At 40.1% G+C, this 24,406-nt stretch overlaps 1 long non-coding RNA gene across 1 annotated transcript in view; it reads right to left on the reverse strand.

Moving 5' to 3' along the window:
* The window catches only part of LOC107310211 (uncharacterized), a 30,152-nt gene extending 5,775 nt beyond the window's left edge, over positions 1–24,377 (reverse strand). Inside the window, exons 1-4 of the long non-coding RNA XR_004306227.2 lie at positions 13,874–24,377; positions 9,331–9,377; positions 8,841–8,988; positions 7,539–7,701 (exon numbers count right to left, since the gene is read on the reverse strand). This is a non-coding gene — a long non-coding RNA (uncharacterized LOC107310211). The remainder of the gene's footprint in view (positions 1–7,538; positions 7,702–8,840; positions 8,989–9,330; positions 9,378–13,873) is intronic.
* Positions 24,378–24,406: the final 29 nt, after the last annotated feature.

Consider the following 24,406-nt stretch of genomic DNA (forward strand, 5'->3'; position numbering starts at 1 on the left):
CAGAGGCAGTTCTACAGAGAGAAGGAGATGAGATTAAGCACACAGATGTTTCCTTGCCCTTTCCCCAGTGGACTTATCCCTTGTCATGGTGCAAAATGTGGGCACCCACTGGGGTGCCAAAAAAGCTGAGAAAAGAGAAGAGGCAGTTCTGGTCTTGCTGGGGTGAGAAGAGATCAGCAGACCAGCATGGGAGCAGGGCTTATGTGGGAGGATAGAACTCCATTACCTTCCCCATCAGTGCTGGGCCCTGAAGACACCTCAGCAGCATCTTATTTCAGTTTTAAAAGCAAACTATAAAATTTTAAAAAATAAATAAATTACCACTGCTGCAATTATGCCTAGAAAAACTTTGCAATGCTATGAAGAGTAAGTCTTGTATTTATGTGGCATCAGCACTGCAGAGTACAGTGGCCAACTTCTAGAGGTGCATGTAGAAAAGAAGCTGCATAGTGTATATGGTCAGGAACTGAACTGTGCAGTGATGCCCTGGAGGAACTGCGGGCTGGATGAGACTGCAAGCTCAGTTACAACCCAATGACAACAGACACTGATTTTAATCAGCTCTGCAGAGGATACTACACAATGAGGACATTCAGACCAAGAAATACTGACAGTGAAGAGAAGTTTGTGCTGCCCAGTATGATGGTTGAGCACATGAACAAAGCAGTTCACCCACAAGGGAATGCAAGTTAGGCACATTACTACCTGCAGCAATAAACTAGCATGGGATGTGATGTACTAAGCACAAGGAGAGCAAAAGAGAGATTTCCATTACAAAATGGTCAGTAGATCTCCCCAGACTTCAGTCTCTGCACACTATTGCACAGTGTAGCATTGCTGAGCAACCCAAGCAAAGAACTGAGCAGGGGGCAGATCACCAGGATGAGAAGCACAGCATCTGCTCCCAGTAAGGCAGCAGGTTTGGGAAGCCACATCCAACAGTCACTTCAGGGTCTGTTTGGCGGTGTTACGGGCATGACTGAAGAAACGTGGAAGGGTTTGAATTGAATTGAAATACTTGGGGGTTTTTTTGTGCTGATGTGTTTGTTTCACAGTACCTTAGGTATTTCACAACACTCTGCATAAGGCTGGTTACTTTATATAGTATAGGGTTTATATTATGCTTCACTAGACTTTAAAGTGCTGAGATATTACAAAATCTGAGTGCATCTCAGTAAACAATTATAACATCTCTTGGAGGATGAATAATTAATAATATATTTTACTGAGGATTTAATACAGATCAAAACAAAAAATCATGATTGGTATAGAAATGGAACAACTTAATTTAAGTATGAAAAACAAACTGTATGTCACCTTTCCAGAGACTTATTGGAAAGAGATATGGATGAGCCAAACATGAAAATGGCAATAATACTACTGAACTTCAAGAAAATGTCAGGTCACAGTAGGCCTGGATGTTGTTTCACAGGCCATTCACTCTGCAGCTTTTCCCACACTGCAGTGGGGAAGATTACAATCCAGTGTTAGATAATACCACATACCCACAAACCCTCAGGGAATAACTGGTTATAACTGCCAGCGTCCACATCCCAAAACCAAGTAGACCTTTCAATTACACAGACGTGTAGTAAACATGTAATTGTTTTCACACTGCAATCTAAGAAGCATTCACCCATATTCTGTAGGGATCTGGCTGACCTTCTTTTTCTCCAGCTGCCAAACTGCATGAATGAATTAAAAAATATACAAGACAGACATTCCTGACAGTATTTGTCAGTAAACAACTGCAGTCATGCCACAGAGATGTTATGCAACTGAGAGTGCAAGCCATGGTATATTTTTCCATATTAACAGGAGGCCAATAATATGGAAAGGTTCGTTACCACAGAAAGAAAAAAAGGGGAAGGCTTTGTCAGCTAACATAGTTGCCCCTTGTTTCTTAGACTATTGTAAAGTTATAAAACAGCAGAGGTAGACAATAGTAGTGCTGACATTACTATTTAGTAGTTAAGTTAAAATGTATAGTTTAACCATAAGACAGATGGAATGGACTGGTCTAGCTCAGATGGCTCAGATGAAAGAAGATAATGAATTTTTGGACAAGTTCAAAAGAAGAATAACACATGAAGCATGAAATCTGGGCCTGAGATGGAACACAGCGTTTTGGGAAAGAAGAACTGAAGATAGATTGATTAATCACAAGAATGAATAACATAAGTCATGCAATGTTTTCCTGATCATATAAATATAGGACCTTTGTAAAGATTGATTGTCAGTCACTAGGAGTGACCCAAGCTCTGTATGCATGTTGCACTGAGCACTGAGCTTGTTAATAAAATCAACCCTGGAGTACCCACAAGTTCGTGTCTTGACCTGGTTCCTTTCTGCAACATTACTATAAGGAGCCTGACACAATCATATGTACACAGTTCTGACTACAGAAATCTAGGTATAAGCAAATAGGAGTTATGAACTATGGCTGTGAAAGTAAGACATTCTTTGAAGCAAAGGTGGGAAAAGAAAGCATCACAAGGGAGGTAAAAAGAAGCTCAACAGCGCAAGCAATGATCCTTCTGCTGAGAAGTAACTATGAGAGTGCCTGCCATGGCAAGCCATTTACAATACCCTCTTGGGGTTACACACCATGACCATGTTATATCCCATTTCATTTTGCTTAGTTTTGTAATAAAAATCATGAGAGCTCCTGAAGTATATAATGTATTTCACATGTTCTACTGCAGTATGTTTTGAAGCAATAAATGTAACAGTAGTGCAAAAAGAAAAGAAAGCAGCAGCACCCTATCAGCAATGACAGGTACATAAATCTGCCATGTTTCACTATGATGAACAGAGATCACAGAAAGCCTTGCTGATTTTGTCAATTTAGTGGCAGAGGGTAAAGCTGGCATGTAAAATAGTTTTGGATGGAGTTATATACGTATATAAATATATGTATACAGCAAGTCACACTGAAATGTAATATGCCTTTTTCTCATTGTCTCACTGCTTTCTGAAATAAAGTCCTGCTTTTTCACAGAATAATGTGCTTGTGAGCTGCAGACCAAAAAAAAAGATGCTTATTTGATGAAAAGGAAATTTACAGAATGTGAATCAAGGCAATAATTCATCTTTCTTTCCATTGTTCTTACACATTAGTCACTACCACAAGGTTTTTGTCCCTCCATATTGCATCCTCCCGACTCACTACTCTGAATCACAGACCTTTCTGATTATCTGCCTTTATTTAGCCACACCAGAATCATTCAACTCTCTCCATGCAAGTCAAAAGCAGAGCTGCGATCCATCTGTTAAGTTATAGACCATAAGCCCCCATCTGTCATCTGTGGGCCAGTGGCAGTCCCTTGAGCACTCTGTGCCTGTCTGCAGAGAGCTGGCTGCTCTCATGGCGCTGCCTCCTCCTCATCTCCAGCTGTTAAATCACATTATAAGATGGGTGAAAAGCAGAGGAGAAAACAATAGGCATAGCATTGATTTTCCATGCAAACAAATGCTTTAGCTGCAAGAGGGATGTTACACAATTGCAGATGCACGGGGAGGAACCTCGCAGCCATGTGCCTCTCTGGGCAGAGCTGTGTGAGCACTGGGCCCCAGCTCACAGCAGCAGCAAGGCCTCATCAAGGCAGCAGGGTGTTCCTGCAAAACCAAAGCCTCAGTTGTCCTACTTTGGCCATACAAACAAGGCAGTACCATCTGGTCCCTACTCCTGTTTGAGCCCATGGCTGGTCAGCAGCAGCAGTTTTCATTCCCTCCTCCCCACCTGCCCCAGGCTACCTACCCACCAGCAGCACATGCCCCTAACACCTCACTCGCAGCCCAGCATGCAAGAGGAAGTGCCATCAGGTCTCATTTATTCCAAATGCTGAGCTACCGCCTACATCACCTCAGTCCTCTGCATTGCATGTCCCTGTCAGATGGTCTGGTGGGATACATTCAGCCAATACATCGTAATCTGACTGGGATCATGAAGCCTATACCATGTGAAGATGTCTGACAGATACCTGAACCCACCAAACTGCCCTTAGCCAGCACTCTGCAGGCACTGCACAAGAAATTGCCATTACAGATCAATCTGAAAACTAAGGATGGAAAAGAACATAAGCAAACAGTGGCCTAAACAGCATAAGGCCTCTGTGGCCTTACAGTACTTGAGGGGAACTTAGAAGGGGCACTGACATTTAACATGGTACGATAATGACAGGGTAATAGAGTTTAAGCTAAAAGAGGGAAGATTTAGGTCAGATGTTAGGAGGAATAATTTTTTCACACAGAGAGTGATGAGACACTGGCACAGCTGCCCAGAGAAGCTGTGGGTGCCCCATCCCTGGAGGCACTCAAGGCCAGGTTGGATGAGGCCCTGGGCAGCCTTGAGCTGCTGAGAGACAGCCGTGATCACAGCAGGATTTTGAAACTGGATGACCTTTAATGTCCCTTCCAAGCCAAGCCATTCTATAATTCTTTGATTCTAGTGGTTAGTCCCCTTTTTTTTGTGCCTAACTCCAGGTTTATGGGGGTACAGAATACCCCACATACTAAGCTTGTTAAACAACTGACAATCAGGGCCCTCCATGTCTCAATTACTCATTTGGAACAAAATAAGCTTTTCCTGGCTCTTATGCTTTGCTAGTTTGGAAACAGCATTTTTTCATCCCCTGAAGTCCAAATCTGAGTTCATGCAAACTTTGAGAAGGATGGGTCTGGTTCCAAGAGCTTCATTTCAATTCCATCTTTAATCAACAGTGTTAGCAAGGGGGAGTTTTATGCTAATGCCCCAGTTTTCATCAACTAATGTAACAAAAAGTAGAAAAACTATCTCAGTCCTTGGGATATCATCCTCTCTTTCTTTTGGGAATGCATACATGATGAACTAATCAGTCTGTGAATGATAAACAACTTCTTTAAATAGATAGGAAGCAAATAGGCAAAGAGACAATAAGGTTACCGAGGGATAACACTGGGAAACTGAGTGACATGATTATCTGAAATCCATTTAACTTCAAATTTAGCATTTCTTTTTATGTTCATTTCTACAATTTTCCTTTTCCCTCTTGTTCACATTCACTTTCAAATATGTGAGTTTTACAAAGTCCTTCTAAAAGAAAAAGAAAAAAAAAGTGTGTGGGGGGGTATATTCAAAACCCAGAATGTGCCATTACCTAAAGAAAAAACTAAACTGGCCAAAAACATTCATTACTGTATGTCTCCAGGGTCACACATAAAGATTTTCACGCAGGTCACGCCTGATTCTCCACTCTTGCACTTCAGACAGAAGCCAGCATTGGCTACAGTCAGTCGTTTCTGCCTTGCTATCCTGCAGCATGGGCAGAGAAGCCATGTGTCTTTCCACCTCTGATTATGCAGGTATCACTTCAAAAACTTCTATTGAAAAATACAAATGTAGAGATCAAAAGTCTTACTTTGATTTCTAGTTTTTCTAACTGACGAAGAAAGGCAAAACCTATTTGTAAGCCATTAGGTAGTTCTGTTGTCCATTTCCATCAAAATAAATAGGAAACTTGATAAAATGAGGTAGTCTGTATAGTCCTGATGAGTGATGTTCTCTTTTTCTCACATACATGGAAAGGGTATTATGCTCTTCCAAGCAGTCTTGCTAGTTTCTGTTCCACACAGAGAGATGGAAGACAGGAATAACTGTGCACCAAAATCATCCCATAGGAGGAACGGCAGTGTCTCACTCCTGCTGAAGTTGTCTCACTTTAAACCTGCAGCTCAACAGCTCCATAGTGGAGATGGCATCAAATCTTTGCCAAAACATACAAAAACCTTCATCAAAACAAAAAGTTTCTTCTTCATTCAGAGAGCCATCTTCACAGTCTCCAAACAAGTAGCTTCCATCCATTAACACAGTTGTTTCTCTTTCTGCACTATATCTCACCCTCTTAATCCCTCCTCATCTTCTTCCACTGTGTTTGGCTATTCAGGGTCGAGTATCTTACAACTTCTCTGAAAAAAACAGCAGCAATTTTCTTCTGCATACTTTCATTGATTTGGAAATGTTACATTTTTTACCAGTGTGAGTAACATCCTTTTGAATAATGCCTACAAATAACATAGTTTTACCATATAGAATAGCTTAGTTATGTGTCTGCATTGCTTTGAACACAAATATGCCATCCTTGAAGAAGAAGGATTCACTAAATTGTTTGGAATGCTTTTTTAATTGTTGCTAGCTTTAAAGTATCAAAAATCCTGCTTTTATACTAACTTAAAGCCAACAGATCCTGCAATGTATCTCTGACTTTATGTGCATAGGGCATACAACATGATATAATAAGCAGGACTATAGTGCTGATGTTTTTCATCAAAAGAATAATTCAGGATGGAATGAAATCAGCATTCTTACTTATACTTCTTCATCAGTTTTAGGCAAAAGATCAAAGAAATGTTGTGAACTGACTTTTCATTATATTTAGGTTAAGGTACCCAAGGGACATTTAATGGTTGCTCAGATTAGACACTCACTCATGGGAAATGTTGAATAGAAATTGATAAACTAAAAAGTCATTCCCTAATGCCATGGAAATCAGGTTTTCTTCTGTAAAAAGATACAAAGTACTCATATTGCTTGTAAGGACTCAACCGATTGGGTCCTAAAAGCCTTCTGCAGGGTTATATTTAAACTACAAATAAATACCTTTTTGTTGCAGGATTCATTGGGAACGGGGTGGGAAGGATGCATCCGGCAGAGATATTTTATTAAACCATACTTGACTTTTTTTTTTTAATCATAGTATCATAGAATCATAGAATCACAAGGTTGGAAAGGACCTATAAGATCATCTAGTCCAGCTGTCCTCCCTTTACCATGCCTACAGAAAACCCCTAAACCATATCTCCGAGCTTCCTATCCAGACGCCTATGTGAAACAGCTCTCAGATTTGTCCAAATACTGCATTACTGTGCACATATAATCCCTACTGTGAAACTGGAGGGCACCAAAAATAGTGGAACTGGGAGCCTTGGAGGAGCACTCCCGCAAGTCTTGAAAGACTTTTTGCTTGCCATGTGTTTTAACTCCATGAGTTTAAATACTAATTAAATTCCAACAAAATCTTAACTGGTCAGAGTTATATACAGAGATAACACAGATCTTTTCTAGTCATAAGTTGCTTCATCCTAGCAACCCTTGGGAGTGACAGGTGCTCTGGAATTTTACTGGAATCACTTTGTAGATTTTGTTCATAGAAAATACAAAGGAAGCCAAATATAACTTCATTTGCCTTCTAGAAAGTGTGATAGCTGTGGTCCTTGCAGGACCTTCTTCCTTAACACCAAATTATTTGGAAATTGGAATGAGAGAAAGACAGTTTCCACATCCTTAAAGTGGGAGAATAGAAATGAATTTGGATCTGAGCCTGTGTCCTTCTACAGTGAAGGAAAGAAATGGACTACTGCCACAGCAAGTGAGATGAGACACCTAAACGGAGCAGAACAGCAGCTTCAGCAGCAGTAAGGTAAAACAAATAAAATCTGTTGTGAATACAGAAAACTTAAAAAAAGAAAGAAAAAAAACCAAACTGACAAAAAGAGCTTACCATTCATTATCCTCTTGAGAAATGTGCTGAGCACATCATACAGCCAGTGATACTGAAGAATCAGTAATGGTTTGATGTTCTTCTGCAGCATACTGCTTAGGGAACAATCTCTGTTCTTAAAGACAGTGAAGCTTGGAATTACATGTCCAATTATTCATTTTGTCTACCAATGAGGAAAATAAGGCGAAAGCTTATTAGTATAAAGCTTGCATGGAATTAAATCTAGTGTAAAATTAAATCATATAACTGTATAACGTAGATTACATTACTATCTGCTCTACACTGAGCTAATTAAGGAAAGAAAAGAAGTTTGCATTAATCTGTATTTGATAGCTGTGTTCCCAAGAAAAGAACCACAGTATGGAAGAGGAGCACTGCACATACATGATCTTACACATCTTTATGTAGCTGGAAAGCAATAGAGTTGATAGCGACAATAGCATACAGCAGAAGAAATATTGATGAGGCTGAATGGTGTTTTCACATGTACATAAAATGTGTTTGTCTTTAAAAATATCTCATCTCAAAACAAAGATCTCTTCAGCTCCTGATCTTACCTGTAGCAGGTATTTTAGAGAACAAAGCAGATAAAAGAAAGTAGATAAAAGTTGCTTATTGCATATTGTAAAATATGCAAGACTTTGCGCAATTTCCCCTCCTTCCCCAAAAAACAGTTGTTGTACTTCACAGTATCACAGTATCACAGTCTGGTGTGGGTTGGAAGGGACCTTAGAGATCATCAAGTCCAACCGCCGGGATTCGAGCCTCCTGTGTAGCAGAGCGGCACTTCTACCACTTGCGCCACAGCGGGGATTCGAACGCGGTATCAGAACTTCCTATCAGTATTCATTCCTATTCTTTCTAAAGGCCAGTAAAATAAAAACCTAATGAAAATGCCCTCATAAATAAGATGACAATAAGTAAATAAGATGACAGTTTCACTACATGAAGCCAATTGGAAGCCAGTATGAAGCCAATTTCACTATATGGTTCACAAGCATTATTAACATGACGTACACTTCTTATCGTTTCATCTTTAAAATATGCATATAGCAGAACTTCCAGAGAAGGTCAGGAAGTGGAATCAAGTCATAGACAAGCTTCTGTCTGCAGAACCACTTCATGATCCAGAGTGTTTCAATCTGAGTCTCATGGAGAATACAACAGAGCTGCAAAGTCATTAAAGATATGGAAAAGACATATAGGAGTCAACAGCTCAGTGTCTCTTCTCATACCAAAACTACAAATGAAACTATGCAGAGGCAGCTTGAAAAAAGCACTAGGAGGATGTTAGTCTCATACCTAAGGAGTAGAATTGCAGAGCTCCACAAGAGATGACCACATGGATGCTGAAAATGGACAAGGTTTGCAATGATACCTGCTCATGTGAATGACATCCTCTGAAGTGGTGCACTCAACAAAAACAAATCCAACTCATGAGGTACCTGTGCTGAAAATTACAGAGATAAGAAAATTGAGGGAAGTATTCCCCACAAATTCTTGGTCTGTTCCTGTGTTTTCCAAGGCTGTGATGTAACAAGGAACTTATGGACAGCATGGGATTCTGGATGTTGAACTGACAGCTATTTTGAGCCAGGATGGCTCCATGAAAAAAGAAAGCAAACAAAAAATCACACACATAAGTAGTTTTATGATCATGAATTCTTGCATTTCACCTTACCAATGACAAAATGCACTTATCTCCAGTCAGGCTTCTGCCTTTTTTACCACTAAAATATCACCAGCATTCACATTAAAGACAGTAAACCATCATTTCATGACAACGTTTTACCTTCAGCTGCCACTGACTTCAAGGGCTCCTCAGTCATGAAAATCTGCCTGCAGGTTTGTTGAGGAAGGAAGGCAAACAAGTTATTTTCTACAAATGTATTAGGAAAAAAAATAAATAAATAATCACAAAGTAGGAAGCTCAAAAATCTTCACGTGCTTTTTGGATACTCTCTTTCAAAGAACATGTGATCCTGCAGTCCTCTATGGGATTTATGAAACACATTCTCCAAAACTAATTCCTTTCAGTCAAAGAGGAGTTTAATAAGCACATGGGTCTCTGCACGTCCCAGGCTATGAGACAACTTTAACAATCAGATCAGATCAATGAAGATTATATCCTGCAGGAGTGTTTTTCAATACAATGAAGTATTTATAAGCTTTCTGCTTTCAGTAAATACTATAAAAATATTTTGCTTAATATATAAATAATTAATTAAAACAGCAAAACTTTATGTAAGTTCTTTTAGTTTGAGTATTGCATCTGAGAGATGTGGGGAGTAACAACTACTTGGAAGGATAACATAAATCCTCTTGTTAACAAGATAGCTATCAGCTATGGTGTTGCCTGTAGGTTGGCATAAAATAAAGCTCTTGGTGGCTGGGGAGAAAGAAGCCTGAGATATAGTCAGGCTTGCTTCTAATTACTTCATTATTAAAATATCTGCGAAGGAAGACTAGCATGAGTCATTTTCTTTGGGGACAATTTTTTCTTATTCTCAATCATGCTGAGCAACACCTTGCTGCATGCGTGGTTCTGCAGAAACCAATGCGACTCTCATGAAATATTATTCAGTGTTAGTCAGAATAGCTGCAGGTCATTTCTAGAGCCTGGGAATTTTGAAAGAGTGATTCCTCCCTCTGCCCTGAAAATAAAATAAAATAAAATAAAATAAAATAAAATAAAATAAAATAAAATAAAATAAAATAAAATAAAATGATTCTGATATGCCAGATTTTAAGAAACTGGCAGGGAAGAAGGAGGAGATTAATCAGTTTTTAAGGAAAATCTGAAATCTGCAAATTGTTAAGCACTTTTAACTACATGGTGGGAGGCGGGGGGGGGGAGGGGAAGTAAAATGCTAGTTATTTGGCTTCATATCATATTTTCTTGAAGTTCCTTTTTTTATTAGCAATAGTGAGACTATTTCTCCAGGTTAGAGCCTAAGTAATTTCACAGCATTTTAAAAGGAAAATGCATATATAATCACATGGCATTTAAAATGGAAAAGTCAATTAACATTTGTCAGTATGGCAAAGAGGTCTCATTTCCTTCTTTTATATTATCATATTTTTAAAGATCTGTGCTGAATCGTCCACTATTGGATTCAATATTCCTTAAAGGCACTGGGAAAATAGAGATTCAGCTTGGAAGGTTGAAGAAAATTCTTCGCAGTGAGAGACAAAGCAAAACAGATCTTGGTAGTTCATTTGAAAAAGTACATTTAGAAAGAAATCTGATTCCATTACATAAATACTGCCCTGGAAAGAAAACATCAGATAGAAAAGTTTGTGTAATGCTGCAGGATTATGACAATCAAGAGCTGAATCCTAAGCAAAACCAGTTTCAATTAAAAAATAGAGATCACTGCTTAATTATGGGGAATAAGTTAATTACTGGGGAAAAAAATAAAAGCTATATGCAGAAGCTCAGCATTCTCCATCTCTGAATATTCACAGGAGAACACGCGTCTTCTAAAGCCAAGAAATTGGCTTTGTAACAATAACTAGATGAAGTGACCTATGATAACAAGAGGATAAGACTAGCCTTATTAGTCAATTCTGGTCTTAAAATCAGTGGAAAGTAACACAGTTCAAAACTTAGAAAGCTGAAAAATGTAGCAAGTATTTATTCTGCAGACTTGATGGAATCGAGCCTAAGCTAAGTCAAGCACAACAGGAACACAACGGAAATAAGGAGTAAAGTCTTTGCCTGAGGATCTACTACAGTAATACCACTTGGAAAAAAATAAGCAAAAACGGTTTGTTATCTTGGTACCTGAAGAAAAGGCAAACAACATTCAAATATTGCAATACTACCCTACTGAATAGCAAATATAAAATGAAACATCTTACATCTTAAATTGCTTTTGATGGATTAATGTATCCGAGCTAGTAGATCACGATGGAACGATGCATGTGAGAATGAAGCAGAATTTTAAATGGAATCTGAATCTTTCAAAAACTCTAGGAACTAGAGGAGGAAGTTTAAGTAGACTTTTTGTCCACGAGTGACAAGATGCATGATAGAAACTCATTTCATGAACCCCCGCTTTAGCATTTAAGGTTCTTAATGAGAAATAAAGAATGGTAGGAAATGGCAAATGTAATGCTGGAAATGTATGTTGATATTTATGTCATTTGACATTTAATGACAGATACTCTCCATTGTATTCTGCCTTCCACATTTAACTCTACTGTCTTAAACTCTGAAATATGGAAACTAACACCTTCGCTTTAAATGTGAAGTTCTAAGAGGCTTTACTTGTGAAGTGTTAACCATATGGCAGAACAGTTTAATCAAATATAACCGGTTTTAGTCTTTACACATCCATAATCATATCAAAAGTGCTAATCTTTTTAGTTTTAATGTTAAATTGCATACTTTTTTCAGGTTGCTAAAGTGGTTCATTAAGGCAAAACCTTAAAGAAAGAGAGAGAAGTAACAGATGAATTCTAACATGACTTTTCTCCCTATGTAAAACTTAATGAGTTTGCGTCCAACTCAATTTTAACAACACATTATATATGCAGTATTTTCATGAAAAATACTGAAGGGAAATGTCTCAAGAGACGTTTTAGAACTTAGCATTAATTTATATTTATAATTTATATTTAGATTATGTGATTTTTTTTTCTATGCTAGTGAAAGATTGGAATGTCATAAATGTGACTTTCTTATTATTCTTTAGATGCATCTTTCCTGATATCAGTGGTAAATTACATTAGGTGGTGAATTTCTTCTTCATTTATTGATATTCATTCTCATTAAAGTCTTATTTTCACTCTTCAGCTGACAACAAAAACAGGGATACTTTTGCTTTTCAGAGCATCGAAGGCTGGACTTGAAGGAAAAACTGACATTATCATTTTGCAATGATAAGGACATACTAAGCAGGGCTTTTTTTTATTTGCCAACTGCAAACGTTCTACCTCTTTAAAAGCCATTTTGTCTGAGGTCATTCTTGGGTACATAGTGTTCAGATAGAAGCATAAGAACTTATTATGTATTTTATTTCTCATTACAGAATATGAAATATCTTTATGAATATTGAACAAAGATAACAATTGTAAAAAGCATTAGCTGAACCTGGGGACACATGCACTATTTCTTCAGGGAGCAGTATGCCCCATACAGCAATAGATTAAATGCACACACAGCCACACCACCCCACCTGTGTACCTCATTTCTGCAGGAAGGAGTAGAAAGAGATGGTTCTGAGCTGTGGAACTCCTTGCAAGAACAAAAATAAACATTACAAATGCCTTAACCTATAGCTGTACCCACATTTCCTTGGTGTCTGCAAGCTGCTGTGTGCAGGTCAGCATCACTTGGCAGACATCTCCTTCATAGCTAATTTTTATTTGCTTTTATTAATTTTAATTATTAACTTTTATTAGCATTATCCTTTGCCATTTCAGCACTGCAGCTTGGCCAGAAGGTTCATTGGTACTGGCTTGTTACTGGTGTGAAACACATAGCAGCCCTAGTGAGATGTAACCGCTATGCCTCCTGTCAGTGCCCCATTACTCCAGCACTCTATATGCCACAAGGATGAGCAACTGGTTTATTCCCCTGAATTTTAGATGTGACAGGCAGGGTTATGTTGAAGACTTCCAGTCCTATGTTTTGTTTAAAAACCCACAGATGATGAATAAATGCAGGTTGTTACCCCCTTGAAAATCTCTGATGAAATAAGGAATATAAATATCACTCTGCTGCCAGCACCTTCATGGGATGCTAATTTTTTAGCATGAGCCAGATATTTGTAACATACAACTCCAAGACACTCAAAAAAGAATCCAACCCTGCTCCTCTGTGACTTTGTTCATTGGAGGCAAACCATCCCTAGCTGCTTCTTAATCACCTTGATTAATCCTAGAGGAGAGGATTATATTTTATATCTAAAGTGGTAGGATGGAAGCAGTGGCATGTAGACTCCTTTCTAAACTCAGTAAAATAAATGGTAGCAGTGGCTTCTTACAGGTGAGATTTCAATTATTAGGCAAAGCTTACCAAGATTTCCCAGCTAGGAAAAACTCATTTTCAATATTAGGGGTTGCATATAACAGACTGTGTGACATGTGATCTGAAATGAAAGAAAACTATCCTTTGTGCAAGTAACCCTATCGTACCAAATCTGTCTTGCAATAAATCAAGATGGAAGGTGTGATGGATGAGAATTTACTGCTAACACAATCATATTCTGAAGGAGCCTCGGCAAGCGCAGCTCCAAACTATTTATCAGAGTTTACAGAGTTCATGTTGAACTTGACAAATGTAGATAAGGCTCAGATTGTTCTAACTGTAATCCATAATCACATACCTTTATTCTTTACTTCGTCTCTGTTCTGCATCCTGCTGCCTCTCCGCAGCGCCTGCTGAAATGGAAAAGGCAAATTTCTTCCATTTAAGATGTATTTTATGAAAAGTTGATATTTTCTGTCTCCTGTCCTTGAATAGTAAAAGACATCATTGTCAAATCGATGGAAACAAAATTTCATATCCATGGCGCTACCAACAGCTTCCTAGACAAAGCTCTCTTGTTTTCATAAACAATTCCTATGACAGGCAGTTAACATTTTCTGATCATTAGCTGTTCCTTCCTACATTTTAAAAACTTGTTTACAGCATTGATTTGAAAACTTCAAGAAATTGAACTAGTGTTTTTTTTCCCCTATCAACATCAAGCACGAGAAGATATCTGCAGTAGAACCAGTAAAGCTATCGAATGATCTAGAATTGTTTTACTTGTTTACATGTGTGCATTTACATGATAAACAGGTAGCTGCAAATTAGATGAGTTATAATAACTAACTAGAATCTATAGTTACATCAATGGTGTGGGTGAGACGAAAAGAAATCCTGGATAAATTGGAGAAACAAAGCCAGAAAAGTTCAAAGCACAAAGGATCACAAAGAAATGAATGACATGCACAAAAATGAATAAAGGTTGATTGAGGAGGGAGAAATTCAGCATACTTGGGATCCTTAGAAAATTGCATGGGTTAATGCTTTCTTCCCTAAAGCATGCAAAAAGCATGTCCTTGCAGGGATGAGACTGACTGGCAGTAACAGTGGGCATAAACAGTGCAAATGCTTTGAGATGCTTGGATGCTTGGATGGGAAGTGCTATAGTATTGATTAAAAAACAACAAAAAAAACAAACAAACAAACAAAAAAAAGCAAACGTATCAAAAATTTAAAAGAAATCTAATTTTTCTTGATTCTTTTGTGATAAGCTTGTCATTGCCAATAGTAATAGAGTTACCAAAAACTGCAAGGCCTATCTTGAGTATATAGATATTTATGGGCTTATAGGTGCATTCACATTGAAATACGCTGTGCATCAAAGCACTGCAATAGGAGTTGGAGTGACCTTTCCTAAACATCACTGCTGTACCAATATAGTTCCCTATCCTACTGCACAACTACATCAACCTGATGTAACTAAATCAACCAATAGGGGAACCACTACTTCCCATGTGTCTTAATTTGGAGAAGTCCAAGCACCTCGTTGTGTTTAGAGGCTTTCCTGAAAAGTGCATGAAGTGTTAGTCCAGTTTAATGGCACTGCTCACAATCATGCATCCGTATTCTTCCATTTTGACTGTTTTTCTTAATAATGAAGCAGTTATAAATCACTGCCTGTAGTGGTATTAAATCAAATGATGCATTGCAACTAAGAAGATCAGTGCCATAAAAACTGGCAGACTGGAAAAATATTAACATGAGAACATGACATGCAGACAAGGAAAAGCAGTGTTGAACTTCATCAGAATACATAATGTGGCATCAGTGTAGCGACACGAATTTGGAGTGGCAAGATACTGGCACTAAATTTCCAAATGGTGACACTTTGCACTCCCCAACCACTGAACTATTCCTCATGTGACTGAGACGTGGGATTTTAATTTTCAGATAGATTAGGTAAGATTAGGCAAAAACACTGCTCTGAATAAGCAGGAAAAGGTAGAGCACTGAAAATCTCTCCTGATTTCATGGTCTGTTTTACCAAAGAGACAGGTAAATGCTGGTATTTCCAAGCTACTCAACCAGACCGGATTACTCACCGCAGCAAACTGCACGCAGTCCTTTCCTCCATCTCAGAAAAGGTGGAACAAAAAGGAAGAGTTACTCGGAGGGTAAATATTAGCATGAGTACTAATGCCATGATCTTTTCTGTAAAATATTGTAATTGCTTTCTATCTTTAGTTGATGTTAAAGAAGCAATGAGCCATAAAAGCATCAATTATTTCACTCTTAGATCAGTGCATTTCAGATACTGTCCCCCCACAACTTTCTATTTTCTAATGTGCACCTCTGCTAACTGCTCAGTAACTACTAATCGCAATTCAAACCAGGGGAAGAGTTGTGTCTTCACGCAATCAAAGAGGGAGTACATGATTAAAACCAAAACTCTGCTTTAAGTCATCCTCTGGAATGGAATATCACGCAGCCACAGAGAAATCAGCTACAAACTTCTGCAAAGTTAAGTGATGTTTTACACAATTGCATTATTTCTCTCTCCTAATGTCTGTAAATGCTGTTAAAAAAACACCAGATTTGATTACATTGAGATAAAAATGATAACAGGAAGGTTCTCACGCTGCAAAAACATATTGACTGCTGACTTCTGCACATGATCTGGTGGACATTACTGGATTCTGCACACTCACAGCAGCAAAATTGTGCAGATGAATCAAATAAAAATGTAAACAAACTTCCAACTTCAGATATTCTTCAGAGGTAAAGCAAGCACTTTCCTTTGAAATTCATATTGCTTCAGAGTACTTGTATTTGATTTAGTACTTTTATTGCAATATATAATAAATGAAATCAATATTTAATCTATATCTGATAAATTAAACATGTACTCATGCTTAAAAAAAAATAAAATAAAACTTTGATCCTTCTTCATTACATTCAACCCATTTTTTCTGAAAAAATAAATAAATGAATAGCAAGCTATTTGCAGTGTCCCATGTTACAGTTGCCTTTCTTTGAGAGGTTATGAAACAATACAATTAGTGTACTGTACTACAAAATATTCTCGTAAATACCTAAGTCATGTATGTCAAAGAAATTCAAACTGCATAGCCTTTTCTTTTGCTTTCATTTTTTTCTCCTTGTTAGCCTACTATGATAACCCAGTAAGGGCCTCCCGGTCATTAGTCTGCACCCTGTTGTCTAACTTCTGATGGAAAATCCTGTAAGTGTAAGATGGAAAATATACCTTACCCACAAACATCAGCAGAGAATGCAGATAACATGTAGCAGAAAGCAAGATGAGATTTCAACTCCAACACTGAGATTCAGAAGGAGTGGGTAAGGTTCACCACAGTTAAGCATCCAAACCAGGCCCAAGGCCCCAATCCTGAATTTCAAACTGAGTTATCTCTGCATGTAACACACTGTTATTAAAACAGACTGATATTTAGACAAAGTTGCACATTTGGAATGTGCAAAAAAGAAAGCAACCATTTCTCCCCTCCAACGCAACCTCCAGCTGCCCACAACAAAGGGTAACACTAACAGGGGTATCAGATAATACCTGACCACAGATGGGAGAGTTTCACCATAAAATAAAACAACTGGCAAAACTGAAACACATGGTGTGCCTTATGCTTTCTCCAGTCTCTGTTTTCAGTTGTCACAGCTCTATCCTTTGTAAGAGCTAAGAAGAGAAGATGTGCTTTAGACCATGGCCCACTGCACACAAAGACAGGGAGCTCCAGCACGGACACTGAGAGCTCAGACACCAACAAACAGCCAGGAGAAATTGTGACTGCAGGCATGATAGAGCAGAATGATATGGGAACTGTATCTAATAATCAATCTACAAATGATAAAATTATCATATAATCACTGAATTGCTTGAGTTGGAAGGAGCCTTTCAAGGCCATCTAGGCCAGGCTACCTCCAGAGTCACTTAATTGTGAAAAACTTGGAAATGACATGAACACTTTTGTCTGATGTTTTTCCTCATGAAAGCTTCGAGCTTCACAACTACAGTTAACTGATGAATAGCTATGCTTATGTATTTACTCATATTTAGTTAGTTTACCTTACAGACCCTCTGTTCTTGAGTTTACATATAGTTTTCACAGAAAGAGAACCAGAAGCTCAGCTGCAAGGTGCACCAAGAAAACCCATTTTTGTCACATCAAAAACAGAAATCTATCATGGAAAAGAAAACTGACATCTCAAAGATACTCAGAAGGCAACCAGCCTGCCCATTCTGTCAGTGAAGAAACCTGGCACAGGCCCCCTGGGGATCCCTACACCTGCAGCATGTGTTCCTGTACGCTCATGTTCTGCCCAAACAGGGGTAACAACAACAGCTAAGGCTTAAAATGATTCCCACAGGTGGGAATTCCTTGGTACACCCCACCATTGATGGGAAGCAAACTTCTGGCATCACTCCACTGGCACACACACTACAACCAGTCTTAGTATTTGTATATACAAGGCTGATACCAAACATTCTGGAAATGGTATAAAAAACAAGATGGTTAGACAAATAAGTCATTTATATATTGCCCTGAGAAAACAGCAGAACACTCTGGCCAATTTCTCAGCACAGAAAGTTCACTGCAGCACTTTCTTAAAAGAGCAGTCCTCATTTCAGTGAATAATTTAACTCTACACATCCTGTCAATCATAAAATCAGCTCATCCTGAAAATCTAGGCAAGGTGACAAGGCAGTTAGAGAAATGCCTTCACCACTGCTGCCTGTAGGGAAAGGAGGAATACTTGCCAGACAACAGCTGAAAAGGCAGAGGAAGACAACTTGAGGAATGTTTAAAGCCCACCCAGTTCCACCCCCTGCTGCGGGCAGGGCTGCTCCCCAGCAGCTCAGCTGCACAGGGCCCCAACCAACCTGGCCCCCATTACCAGGGATGGGGCACCCACAGCTCTTCTGGGCAGCCTGCACCAGTGCCCCATCACCCTCTAAGTGAAAATTTCCTCTTAATATCTGACCTAAATCTCCCCTCTTTTAGTTTAAAGCCATTCCCCCTTACCCTCTCATCCAGTATCCTACCTGAAACTTTGATTAAGCTTGATGGAAGGCCACGGAGTTTTCTTATAAGCATCACAACTTTGTCTAGAACAACACTGCAAAGAAAGGTATTATCCGATGGTAACTGACAGCATTTACATTGTGTTAGAAGGAAATGGTTAATTCAGAGTATCATGTGAGGTGACACAGAAAGGTGTTGTCAGAACCACTGCTGGGCTGCTGTGTGACAATGCCATTCTGACCACTTTCACTTTCACATTGTAAACAACCTTTGTCACACATGCACACTAGCAGTGGCTACCATTGTGATTTTATCCACTTTCAAACTGATAAAGAAAAGAACCAGGTATTGTCATATAGCGATCAAACTGTGAGATGCATCTTTGGGACAGTGGAAGGAGTCAGGCACGAAGCAATCTTGTGTGATCGATGTATGCCCTCCCAAAGTAATCAGACCATCTTACCACATCTCTCATTGTCCTTTACCATGCACTGTCACTACACAGCGTTTTCACTCAACATGGTAATTCTTTGCCCTCCAAAATCATGCAGGATATGCTCAGCTTTTGCATAAATTCAGTCCTCAAGTTAAAAAACCTGATATAACCTTAATAAACCTTGGCCTCAGGCAGATCCACAGCTTTCCTGAAATATTTTTGGTAGTTCTTTACGGGAAAAGCAATAAAGGCGCAGCTGGCTGAGGTGGCTTGTTAGTTTTTGGAGTGTTCAATTATGCAGCAGGAGAAATGAAATGGTTTTCAATCATAAATCAAGCAGCTTCAAAGGAAAGGCGTGTAGACTGGTAAGCTGAAAAGGGGAAGGTCAGAGTTCCAGGTTTTTTTAATAGCAATACAGAGAGCAAAGAGGTACAATGGGCAATAGAACGGTTCAAATACATGTCAAACAAAAAACTGTGATGGTGAAATTGTTCCTTATTTCGTTTTCTAATATCGGCATCTTCTTCCCTGTCCTAGCCATATACATTAACTAAACATCCTTCCTTCCTTCCTGCAGACAACGCCTGTAGAAACGTAACTGAAGGCCTAATCCCTGCAAATCAAATGGAACAGTCTACCTCAAAAGAAAAATGGTGCAACTTCAATGTGGTACTTCTAAGAACTCCATGCTTTATGCAACTTAACCGCTTTAGTTTTTGCAAGGACATTACCTGCTGAGCATTTTCAGTTCTGCGGGGATTACAGCTGTGGCTACAGCTATTCTAGGGCAAGCTCTACTGTAAATGAACAAAGTTGGTTTTGCATCTGGGGAGTTGAGTTTAGCCAATCATTAGATGAAGGGATTTGCGCTTGGTGCTGCATGGAAGACAGATTCCCAGTGTGGGTGAGGGAATTTCAAGCAGAGGTGTATCAAAATAAAGTATGAGCCTCTTTGCTATCTGCATCATCTTTAGGGAACCCTGTCAGTGCAGAAGCAGATGACGGAGAGTACACATGGACCTCACTGTTCCCTTTGTAGCCCCTGGCAAGGTGCAGCAGGCTGCAGGCAGGCCACAGCTGGATCAGGACAGCACTCACTGCCCTGCTTTAAGATGCTCCCTATTGGGCTGCTAGCAATCAGAGAAACCACTGACATCATTGTAAATGGTGTTTGTGAGCTGCCCAGAATGCTAGAATCCCAAGCCAACTTTGCCTTCCCTGCAGGACCAAGTGAGGAGGAATCCAGCCAGCGCTCAGCCGGTTTGCATGCAAAGCACTGGGCTCTCGTTACAACATGAGTCTACAAAAGCAACTTGTTCGGAACATTGTTCTAAAGTGTGAACACAGCATGCCCCAGCTGGGCAATGAAATACTAGCAAGGAGAATATGAGACTGGGAATGGGGGAAAAGCTCCAAAATTCTACTGTCTGAATGAGAATGATAGGAAAAATAGTTCAAGCTCAAACTCCTAATACGTTATTTAGAATCTGTTCTTCTTAATATTACTAAGGTGATCAAGATCTCTTTTACAGTTCCACCTAATCCTTCCTCATCTGCACTAGGTACCATAATTCTTTCCATGGATGGAATCTAATCCTTCCTCAGTAATTCAGGGATGTGTTTTCTTAATTTAAAATGAATGAGGATAATTCATCCCACTCATGTGGAGTACTTATTGTTTTAAGTAATAATCACTGTGCCTGGATTCCATCACGATGTATTTTGCTGCTGAGCACACTCTTCCTTCTTTATTGCAAATCTCCCTCCCGTGACCCCTGTGGAAATGAGCAGCATAATGCCTTTCTAACAATACATACTTTGCACAGTTTGTTCTGCTCACCCTGCAGCACATGTATTTTACCGCAGTTCAGGCCAAATTCAGGGACCTGTGAGTGCATATACTCATTGTGCCCATGAGAAACATTACAAAGCAAACCTCTGAACGCCACCACTGAACAGTATGAAAGTCTGTTTTGTTCTTTTCTTGTCTTGTACCACTGCAGGTAAACAAATGCAGCAGAAGTTGTATTTGCTGTACGCTTACAGTGAATGCATGTCTCCTCCTCATTTCACTCTGATAGAAGTAGCGTGAAACCTCCTTCCCCCTTAGAAGGCTGAGTATCATCAGCCAGGAGAAAGGGCCAGAAACTGCCCACACTACTTCAGCAAAAGCATCTCATTGCAACTAGACCAGTGCACGTGTTTGCCATCTAAAAAAAAAGGTGTCATTTTTAAAGTGGTAAAAACATTACTAAGAAGATCCAGCCCTGTCCAAGGTAAAACATCAACCCAGTTCTTCATAGAAGATTAATAGCTATGAGTAGAATTGGTTTAGTGGGCATGGTGGTGATGGGTTGGTGGTTGGACTAGACTGTCTTCATTGTCTTTTCCAACCTTTATGATTCCATGATTCTGTTCTATGATTCTGTCTGCATCACTGATATCTTCAATTCTGCATATCTCACATGATACACATACTTGTCTATTAAGTTATATGGAGAGGTATGGAAAGTCATCACAGTCTTGTAAGGGTGCATTTTGGGCAACGTCATTCTGGCTGTATATTATCACTGCATTACAACTCCTCTCTTCTTAATTTAGACATGCTTTAATAATGATATTGCAAAAGTATCAGTGCGTGCCTTATGTCTACATACTAATAATTCTGCTCTGAAAACTACTTTGGTGACGTTTGTTTGGTATAGGAGAGTTGACCTGCAATGCCTTTCTCAACTCTGATATCAGTTACCCATATTCCCATTAAAAATAAAGTTAATTTAAAAGAACTAAATGGAACCTGACTGTTTGATCTTAAGAAGCATTGTGACCTTTTGCACTGAGCCGAAGAAAATAATCAACACAGCCCGCTGGTTTATGTTCCCCAGTTCTCATTTTGATTCTATCAGAAAGGCTTTGTGTTACATGGAGGGCTGCTCGGGGTGCTGGCATTGTGCTTAGCTGCTATCATCTCCATAAATCTATCTTCATTCAGTGATTTTGAAGCAGCTCGATTAGCACAATGAGCGCAGTTTGGGAAGGAAAGCTGTTCCCACAGTAAAGATACCAATGTGAAATTCGAGAGTTCCAGCTTCTAGCTTTGCTGCTCACTTATGGCATAGTTTTGTTAAGTCGTTCAAATTATTTTCCTCAGTTCTCTGCCATTAAGATTAGGATTTCATCTTCCTAGCTGAAGTCTGGCTGTCTGAACAAGCCTTAGGACGACGGGGCCCTTGGGGCCTCAAGAACTACTGCAGCACAAACAGTTTGTCTTTGCGTGGTATATTTAGATGACAGACAAAAAGCAGTTGGTGTCTGAGGCAGTTCTGGATGTTATAAACGCCAGAGCTTTTATCAGCACCAGGACTCTGTTATTACCCAGTTAGTAGGGAGCAACAAGTTATCATCATTACTGCTGTGAAAAGTGTTCTCTTTCTCTTTATGCCTCTTTATTTCTTTGTTCCTCAAACCTCCGTTGCTGAGGAAATATTATTCCCCACTCCTGCAGTAAGTAATTTTTATGGAGCTTTTGCTCTTTTTTCTTTTGCCCAAACAGTCCAAATTCTCTCCTGCTTTCATCCTCGCTCTGCAAAGAGGACTCATGCAAAACTGCACCCATACGGACTCAGGATGAGCAGCAGCAGACTCCACCAGCAGAGTACAGAGAGAAGCAGATGAACCAAAGAGCACTGGGTACAGAATTAAAGAACCATAGAACCGTTTGAGTTGGAAGGGACATTTAGAGATCCTCTACCCAGCTCCCCTGCAATGAACAGGGATATCTACTTGCCTTTTTCTTGGACCAGGTATATGCTTTACTCCTTCCTCACCACGTCTCTTCTGCTCTTGAGGTCTGCACACTACCTGCAGGGCTTACCTGCCCCTCTGCACACAATAAGATGCCAGCCCTGGCTGGCTTTTGTCACAACCAGACTGCACACATCTGTGGCATTAAAAGTGTAGCGAATGAAGATGCAGACAGAGCAGCTGAGTGGGCAGCCTGAGCACAGATGCCTGCTTGCAGAACTGTGGCAGCAAGAGCCAGTCAGCCCCAGAATATGGGTAGGGGAATAATCATGACCCTAGTGGTCTATCTGTCCCACCACAGCATGCTGTTAGAGCAGGAGCCAATAAATGATGACAGGACTGAGGGTCAGAAAGGGAGGGTCAGTACTTGACCCAGAGGATTCATCTGATGATGTCCAAAAGAATGGGGGGGGGGAAAAAAGTCTATTTTTTAAAGAGCATCCTAACAGCAAAAGAGGCACTGAATGTGTCAGCTCTGGAGTTAGTCAGAGCCTCCCCAGCCACCCTACCCGGCAGAGCCAGGAGGCCACAGTGTGCTTGCCCAAAGCCCTGCAGCACACATGCTGACTCAGTGGCACAGCAATTAGTCTGTTACTCCAAGTGCCGAAACAAGCACACCCACGGGTGTGTAAAAGGCTACCCCATCTCCTGAGGGTTCACTAACTAAGTCTGGCTGATACTACTGGGGAACAAAGGGCCTGGTTCTCTTTTCACATAGACTGATTTTATACAAGAGCTGTCTTTGATATATTTCTGCCACTCCCAGAATCCATTTGAGCCTCCTTAATCTGAGTATCTGATGCACAGGCCAACAGGTTGCAGAAGGCGCCACATCCATACAGTGACAGCACTGGGGTCCACATTGGTCTTGTCTTCCTCTTACTGAGTTGGAGAGAACCCTTATAGGTCACCTGGTCCAGCTCCCTGCAATGAGCAGGGACACCAATAGCTACATCAGGTTGCTCAGAGCCCCATCCAGCCCAGCCTTGAGTCTCTCCAGGGATGGGTCATCCACCACATCTCTGCGAAACCCGTTCCAGTGCCTCATTAACCTTAGCATAAATAACTGTCCTTATATCCAGCCTAAATCTCTCCTATACCCATTCTAAATCTCCCTCTTCCCCTAGGAATAACTATGCACTCATACCCTTAAGGAATTTTGTTCAGCAGACTGTGTTAAGTCCCTTCACTCAGAAGCCCAGAAATGATGAACCCAAAGGACAGCAAATGAAGAGAAGAACATTTCCACTGTGAGGGTCTACCTCGAGCCACGGAGCTGCAGAACAGCACATCTTTGCTTTGGCAAAAAGAGGTTTGGGAAGGAAAACGGTCACACACAGAAACACTAAGAGAAGGGGGGAAAAAAAAAGAAGAAAAAGCATTTCAAACTGCTCCGCACGGCCGCGCTGCCCCTGACTCACGCCGACGCTGCACGCTTCCCCCCACGGAGCCCGCTCTCCCGACGGCCGGGGCACTCGCCCACCCCTCCGAAGCCACCCGTAGAGGGGAGCAGCGGTGCCGGGGGGGGTCGGAGGGGGATGTCGTAGGTGCTGCGTCAGCGGGAGCCCGGCGGCGATTGGGGGAGGCCGCGTTC

Source organism: Coturnix japonica, chromosome 2, assembly GCF_054131305.1.
Source record: "Coturnix japonica strain WE chromosome 2, WE-NBRP24, whole genome shotgun sequence".
Classification (NCBI taxonomy): domain Eukaryota; kingdom Metazoa; phylum Chordata; class Aves; order Galliformes; family Phasianidae; genus Coturnix; species Coturnix japonica.